The following is an 8,279-nucleotide window of genomic DNA, read 5'->3' on the forward strand; positions in this document are numbered from 1 at the left end:
ATGAGGCAGGCCTAAATCTCAAGAAGGAAAAGTGCCAGATTGGCGTGGAATCCACAGAATTCCTGGGTTTCCACATCTATGCTGCTGGAATTCACCCATCTGAAGCAAAGCTAAAAGCAATTCAGCAAGTCCCCACACCAAAATCCAAGGAGGAGCTACAAGCATTCTTGGGCTTGCTCAATTTTTACCACTCCTTCTTACCGCATAAGGCTGCTCTGGCAGAACCGCTACACCGCCTACTGGACAAAAAAGCGCCCTAGGTCTGGTTGAGCACCCAAGACAAAGTGTTCAAGGCGGTAAAATCATTGGTATCCTTGGACTCCGTCCTAGCTCATTTCAACGAAAACCTACCAGTAACACTAGCCTGTGACACTTCACCGTATGGCATTGGGGCAGTACTAAGCCACAGGATGCCAGATGGTACAGAGGCCCCCATTGCATACTATTCTAGAACATTATCATCGGCTGAAAGGAACTATGTCCAGCTAGACAAGGAAGCCCTCGCCATAGTGGCTGGCATTAAGAAGTTCCACGACTTCTTATATGGACGAACCTTCGCCATCTTTACAGACCACAAACCTCTGCTTGGTCTCTTCACAGCAGACAAACAGACACCGGAGATCCTGTTGCCGCGAATGCTACGATGGTCCATTTTTTATTTATTTATTTATTTTATTTTAATCCCATTTATATCCCGCCCTTCTCCAAAGACTCAGGGCGGCTTACAATTTAAGCACAAACCAATGTGCTTAGCAATAGCCTTCATTCTATGTATATGCCTGCTTATTAGGGCTTTCCCCCCCCCCAGCGGCATTATTACAAAGTCAGCTTATTGCCCCCAACAATCTGGGTCCTCATTTTACCTACCTCGGAAGGATGGAAGGCTGAGTCAACCTTGAGCCTGGTGGGACGCGAACCTGCACTAATTGCAGGCAGCTGGTGTTACTTAAGGAGGCATTAGCCCACTGCTCCACCAAGGCTCCTTTTCATGGCTGCATACTCGTACTGGCTAGTCCACAAGCCGGGTAAGGAAATGGGCCACACCAATGCTCACACCATTGTTGTGAGCATTTCTGTTGAGGATTGACAGCAGGGGTGGAGTGGGGGGTGTTTGGTTTTTATACCCCTGTCTGCTGGGTGGTTGCAGCAGGTTTTGGTCACGTCACATGACCCTGGGACACTGACCATCATAAATATGAATCAGTTGCCAAGCATCTGAATGTAAATCACAAGACCCTGGAGATGCTGCAACATTCCAGCTGATCAGTGCTTCTTCTGGGCTCAGAAGCGCCAGGATCAGCGCCGAGCTCCAGCTGGAGGCTGGCTCTGATCCTGGTACTTCCACTGAGCCCTGACAGCCCTGAAGAAGCGCTGAACCTGGTGCTTTTGCTGAGCCCTGACAGCCCTGGAGCTCCAGCCATCTCTCGCTCAGGCTTGTGCGGTGCTGCCACCGGTTCAGCTCATTCCCCTCCCCCACTACCACTTTTCTAGAATGGTCGCATACCGCCTGCCAGGTGCCAATGTACCACAGGTGGTAACCGTACCACTGGTTGAAAAGCCCTGCACCAGGCGGTGATTCCAGTCCCCAGTCGTCATCTGCTTGAGTGCCTCCTTTGTGGCCCTGACCATTTGTTCAGCCTGACTGTTGGTAGCGGGGTGGAATGGAGTGGATGTTACGTGCCAAATCATGTTGGCATTGAGGAAAGATTGAAACTCTTCTGCCGTGAATTGTGCCCCGTTGTCGAACACAATTACATCTGGCAGACCATGTGTGGTGAACATCCGGCGCAACTCTTGGATGACCCTGGTTGGTGTCATCGATGAGACCGGTGCCACTTCCAACCACTTGGAATAACTGTCTACTATAATTAGGAACACCTGCCCTTGGAAAGGGCTCACAAAGTCAATGTGCACATGAGACCATGGGGCGTGCATGGTCTCCCAGCGGTTCACTGGTGCTTGTGGCATCTCGGGTCTGGTTTCTTGGCAGGCCTGGCAACTCCTTACTTGATTCTCAATGTCTTTGTCCAGGCCTGGCCACCACAAGTAGCTCCTGGCTAGAGCCTTCATTTGAATAATTCCTGGGTGCCCCTCGTGTAAGGAATCCAGCACCCTGGAGCAAAGAGTGGGTGGAATGATGACCCTGCTGCCCCACAGCACACATCTCTTCTGGGCCAACAGTTCATTTTTCCGCGAAGCGTAGTGATGGAATGCAGGGCCTGGCCAGATCTCTAGAGTACTATGAAATTCACTCAGGGAAACAGATGGCTTTAATATTCCTTGATGCACAGAAAGCATTTGACAACTTAAACTGGCAATTTATGTTCCAGCAATTTGCAGAAATGGAATTTGGAAAAAAAACTTTATAAATGTAATCAAAACAATTTATTGTAAACAAACTGCCAAAATAATTGTAAATGGAGATCTTACAGAAAACTTCAATATTAAAAAGGGCACAAGACAGGGATGCCCACTATCTCCATTACTATTTATACTAACATTGGAAGTACTGAATAGAAACATTAGACAAGATACAGAAATTAAAGGACTGGAGATAAAAGATGAAAAATATAAACTACAAGCATTTGCAGATGTTTTGGTTTTCATATTGGAAGATCCATTGGAAACAAGCACTAAACTTCTGGAGAAAATAGAAAAATTTGGAGAAGTGGCAGGGTTGACAATAAACAGAGAAAAGATTAAAGTGCTAACAAAGAATCTAACAGAAAATCAACTAAAAAAACAAATCTTCAAATAGTTAAAAAAGTTAAATATTTGGGAATTTATCTAACAGCAAGATATGTAACAATAAAAGAAGATAACTATGTAAGACTGCTAAAACAAATAAAATTGGATTTGGAAAAGTGGAAAAATTTCCAAATTTCAATGTTGGGGAGAATAGCAACAGTGAAAATGAGTATCTTACCAAAATACTCTTTTTATTTCAAACGATTCCTGTAAGGCTGGGAAAAGGCTTTTTTGATGAACTGAATACAACAATATTGAAATTTATCTGGCAAGGAAAAAAATGCTACAAAAAGCGAAAGAAAGTGGAGGATTTGGACTGCCGGACTGGAGGTTATACTACCAAGCAACTATTTTAACATGGCTTAAAGAATGGATAATGCTTAGAGACCAAAAGGCTATTATACCTAGAGGAGCATGACCTACAAATTGGTTGGCATGCCTTTCTGTGGTATGGAAAGAATAAAATAAATATATACTTTCAAAACCATTTTATAAGGAATGCACTTCTTTCAGAATGGGAAAAAATAAAAGAAAAAAATTATATTAAGATACCTGAATGGCTTTCAATAATGGAAGCTTTTGCTTACCCAAATTTAATTAACTACAATAAAGTTGTGACTTATAAAGATATTTTGGACAATGAAGGAAAATGGAAAGACAGACAAGATTTACAAGAACAAGGTATTGATCTAGCATGGTGGTCATATCTGCAAATTCAAATGAGATATAAAAAGATGTTAAAACAATGGGATTTTATAAAGAACAGACAGAATTTGTTCAGATACTGCTAAAAACAGATGAAAAGTTGTTTAAGAAACTCTATAGATTTCTGTTAAACTTAAAGATGGAGGAAGAACAAGTAAAAGAAAAAATGATAACATGGGCAAAGAACTTTCGATATAATATTGTAATGTATTGGGCCTGTGTTTACTTGAACTGTACCACGTGTCTTGAATGCTGTTTGAGATTGCTTAATCAGGGAGTTGGGTAATGGTTGATGTCTCCTCAGACAAGCAGTCTCCAGGACCACCATTTGTTGGCTCTAGGGCAGCAATAGGCTCCTTCAAACCTATTGGCCGCTGCCTAGTGGCCAGCAGTATAAATAGCTGTGTAGAAGCCTTGGTTAACAGTTCAGTTCCTGTATTCAAAAAAGCATGTTCCTGCCTGAACTCTCTCGCCTCGTCTCCTGCTTGCAGCAAAGATCCCAGTACACAACACTGGTGACGAATGTGGGATCCTGCTTCTTCAGAAGAGCTGAAAGTCACTAGGGCAGGGGTAGGCAACCTGAATCGGTGAAAGAGCCACTTGGAACCGGTTTTCTCACTAAAAAAACCCCTGGGAGCCGCAAAATACGTGTGCGTATGCGCACGTGCACGCACGTGTGCAGAACAGGATTTGATTAAAGTGGAGCTTACCTAAGCAAGACATACACCAGAGAGGAGGCCGAGCAAATTTCCCCTGCCTTGCCAGGCAGGCAAACGGAGGCTTCAAACACACAGAAAGGTGCAGAGTAAATTTCCCCCTCCATCCCCAGAGGCGGAACAAAGCAGAGAGGCGAAGAATGTGGAAGAAAAGGAAGGAAAGAAGATACAACCTTCAGCAAAGCAGCTTCCATGCAGAAGAAATACATTTGCACTTATGTGAGCAGGCATGTCCCCCCCACAAGCAGCTCCCCCTCCCCCCAGCCTCCCCTGAGCCAGAAAACTCACCCTGCCTTAATTGCAGGCAAAACCTGCAGAAAGCCCAACCAGCCCGTGCAGATGCACTGCCTGCTCGCCTTTCCAAGGCACTCCAGCCCAGATTCTTTGCTCCCTTTTAGCTGGACAACCTTTAAAATTGGCTCCCCCCTCCTTCTCCAAGGCAAGCTGCCCTCCTCTCCATCCTGCGCCCCCACTCCCAAAGAGTTTTGCTGGCAGTTTGTCAATCACAGCTCTTCCTCCTCATCATCCCCCTCCCCAATCTGGCTTCAGCACAGAGATTTTGCCTGAAGAAGAAACGGGGCGCTCCCCCCCTTTTCCCATCACTTCTTTGGTGCGTGTTTGCTGGGAGCCCACCCAGATTTGAACACCCTGGCGTCCCCGTTTCTCACCAAAAACAAAACATTGGGAGCTGCAAAATTTATGAAATCAATGAACTTCTACAAAGAAATTTTTTTATTTCTGTATACATCAAAAACATTTTGAACTTCCAAAAAAAGTCGCTGGGTCGAAGGTTTACTTTCAAATAAAATACTCAATGTCCATTTGAGTCCTCCTCATATTTATTAAATAAAAAGACAAACTTAACTTTTCCCCATGCAGCAAACCCAAAATACTGTCTGCTTGTCATTCTGTCCGTCCGCCCATCTGCCCACCCGCCTGTCTGCCAGTCCATCTGCCCATCGTCCTCTTGTCTGTCCATCCACGCATCCGCCCGCCAGTCCATCTGCCATCTGTCCACCAGTCCATCTGCCTGCTCATCCATCCATCTGCCCGTCCGTCCATCTGTCCATCCGTCTGCCCATCCACCTGTCCATCTGCCCATCTGCCAGTCCATATGTCTGTACTGTAGTGTCCAGTCAGCTGACAATGAATAAAAAAGGTCTGTTTCAGTGAACATCAAATAAATATTTGCAAAATAATAGCCAATTTTTATTTCAGCATGCAACAGAAACATTTTGAACTCCAAAAAAAGACACTGGGTTAAATGTTAATTTCAAATATAATACTCAATGTCTATTTGAGTCCTCATATTTATGAAATAAAAATCCAAACTTAACTTATCCGCCTGCAGCAAACCCAAAATGCTGTCTGCTTCTGTCGTTTTGTCCATCTGTCCACCCATCTGCCCGCCAGTCCATCTGCCCATGCATCTGCTTGTCTGTCCGTCTGCTCGTCCACCAGTCCATGTGCCCATCTGCCAGTCCATCTACCCATGTGTCCGCTTGTCTGTCCGTCTGCTCGTCCACCAGTCCATGTGCCCATCTGCCAGTCCATCTACCTGTGTCCGCTTGTCCGTCCGTCTGCTTGTCCACCAGTCCATGCCCGTCTGCCAGTCCATCTGCCCATGCGTCCGCTTGTCCGTCCCTCTGCTTGTCCACCAGTCCGTGCCCGTCTGCCAGTCCATCTGCCCATGCGTCCACTTGGCCGTCCGTCTGCTTGTCCACCAGTCCATGTGCCCGTCTGCCAGTCCATCTGCCCATGCGTCCACTTGGCCGTCCGTCTGCTTGTCCACCAGTCCATGTGCCCGTCTGCCAGTCCATCTGTAGTGGAGTGTGCAGTCAGCTGGCAAGGAATAAAAAAAACACTCTTTCACTGAAGAACATCAAATATATATTTGCAAAATAATAGCAAATTAAAATAATTATTTTACCTGGTTAATGTGATTTTTGCTTCTCAACATCAGCACACAGCACCTGCATATCAGGGCTGTAAGATGTCACCTTCATTTTTAAACAAGATTGCAGGATGTTGTCTGTGAGGCGTGAGCGATATTTGTTTTTAATGTAGTTCATATTGGAGAAGACCTGTTCACATACATATGTGGATCCGAAGATTGTCAGGACTCCAAATGCATATTTCTTCATATTTCTGTACGTGCTGGGGAGGGCATTCCATGTATCAAATATAAGTTTGTCCTGTTTGGGAAGGTTTTCAATATCACTCCATTTGTGATTCAGTGCAAGACTGGCCTTCTGACGGGCAACATCTTCAAGAGCATCTGTCAAGCGTTGGAACTTTGATGCCCATATCTCTTTGTCGGCTATGTCTGCAAGTTCCATCTCCAGATCAGGTTGACTTACACCTGCAAATGCAGTCATATTCAATGCAGATGGATCGCTGGTCAGGGGAGTGACAGGGAAAGATAATGTATTTTTTTCCTCTCTGAACTCACAGAATCGCTTCCCAAACGATGTTTGCATTGCAATGATTGCAGACTGCAAATACTCTGAATTTATCACATTGCTACCTTGTTTGAACTCTCTCAAAGAGGGGAAGTGAGACAGTGTACCTCTCTGTAAATCTCTGTCAAACACTGTCAACTTGCGTTCAAATGCCATAACTTCCTCCAGCAAGTGCAGGGCTGTGCCTCCTTTACCCTGAAGACTTGTGTTCAGCTTGTTCAGATATGTGCTGTCATATCTACTATGAAGTGTAGCTTTTCCAGCCACTCTGGATGTTCCAGCTCAGGACAGGTGAGCCCTTTGCTGCCCAGGTACGTTTTCACCTCTTCCAGACACGCAGCAAAGCATTTTAGCACCTCCCCTCTGGACAGCCACCTGACTTTGTTGTGCAGCAGGAGATCAGAATACGTACTTTCCACCTCCTTTAGTAGCAAACGGAACTGACGGTGATTTAAACAGCCCCAGCGTCGTACATCTCGAGGGTCGAAAACTACCTCCGCGCCAACCAAGTTGCTGAAGATGGCCTGAAGGATGCAATGCTCCTGTGTGTCTGCGGGCCTGCAACCTTCGATATCGCAGAGAACCTGGTCGCACCGGCGCAGCTGGAGTCCGTAACATACACGGACCTGAAGAAACCATTTCCAGCCTAAGGTATCAGTAATAGCTTGGAGGCGCGCCTTCGAACAGAGAGTTCAGCAGCCGGGTGAAACAGCAACGGAATTCATCGCAGCATTGAGACAAGCTTCACGTCTGTGCCAATTTTCCGATTTAGAAGAGAGGCTTCGAGACTGACTCGTCTGTGGACTTTGGAGCAGAGAGCTGCAGCAGAAACTCTTTGCCAAAGTGACTCTCTCACTCCAGGAAGCCTTGAAAGAGATCATGGTGGACGAAGCCGCCGCTGGGGCCATGAAAGCCATGCGACCTGCCAAAAGCACTCAGCACGAGGAGGCCGTCCACCATGAGGACGCCGAACTCACAGAAGATGTTGACTGCAACCACGAAGTGGACAGGCTTCAATGGCACAAGGACCAACAACAAAGGACTACTTACAAGGCAGTTCCCTTTCTTCGGTGTCCAGGTTGTGGCGGCCGCCAACAATGCATGGACTGCAGGTTCTGGACAGCAACGTGTCGGGCCTGAAGGAAGACCGGCCACATCGCTTCAGTCTGTAGAGGTTGACAGAAGGACAATCAGACATTCCGATCAGGAGAGGTACCGGGGACCCGGGGCAGCTTAGTGTAGGGTTTTGCTCCAGCTGTCAGAGCATTTGCCTCACGGGAGCTCGCCGCCCCCTTAAGCCCAAACTGCGACTTCGAGTCGAACTGCAAGGAATTCCTTGCAGGATGGAATTGGACACTGGTTCAGCTGTGTCCATCATTTCCCTCAAAACCACCTGTTTCATCTGCAACCACAACAAGAGGTGGGCCAAGCTTAGGCCATCCGACATTATCCTGACCGACTTCCAGAACTCTCGAGTTGCCATCAAGGGCGAGGCCACACAGGCCGTCAAGTTCAAGGGGTTTTCAGGGCCTCTGGACATTATTGTAGTGGAGGGTCAGCGAACGAGCTTAATAGGGCTTGATTGTTTTGATGCTCTGGGCATCCAGGTCACCGGAATCCACCTGACACAAATGGCGAGCTTGGCGTC

General features: G+C 46.6%; 1 long non-coding RNA gene across 1 annotated transcript; it reads right to left on the minus strand.

Annotated features, from left to right (window-relative positions):
- Window positions 1-4,883: 4,883 nt before the first annotated feature.
- LOC310648234 lies at window positions 4,884-6,185 on the minus strand. Its single transcript, XR_014494037.1, has 2 exons — window positions 6,100-6,185; window positions 4,884-6,011 (listed from the first exon to the last, which is right to left on the minus strand). It is a non-coding gene; the product is annotated as an uncharacterized lncRNA (long non-coding RNA).
- Between the last annotated feature and the right edge of the window lie 2,094 nt (window positions 6,186-8,279).

Source organism: Vipera ursinii, assembly GCF_947247035.1.
Source record: "Vipera ursinii genome assembly, chromosome: W".
Lineage (NCBI taxonomy): Eukaryota > Metazoa > Chordata > Lepidosauria > Squamata > Viperidae > Vipera > Vipera ursinii.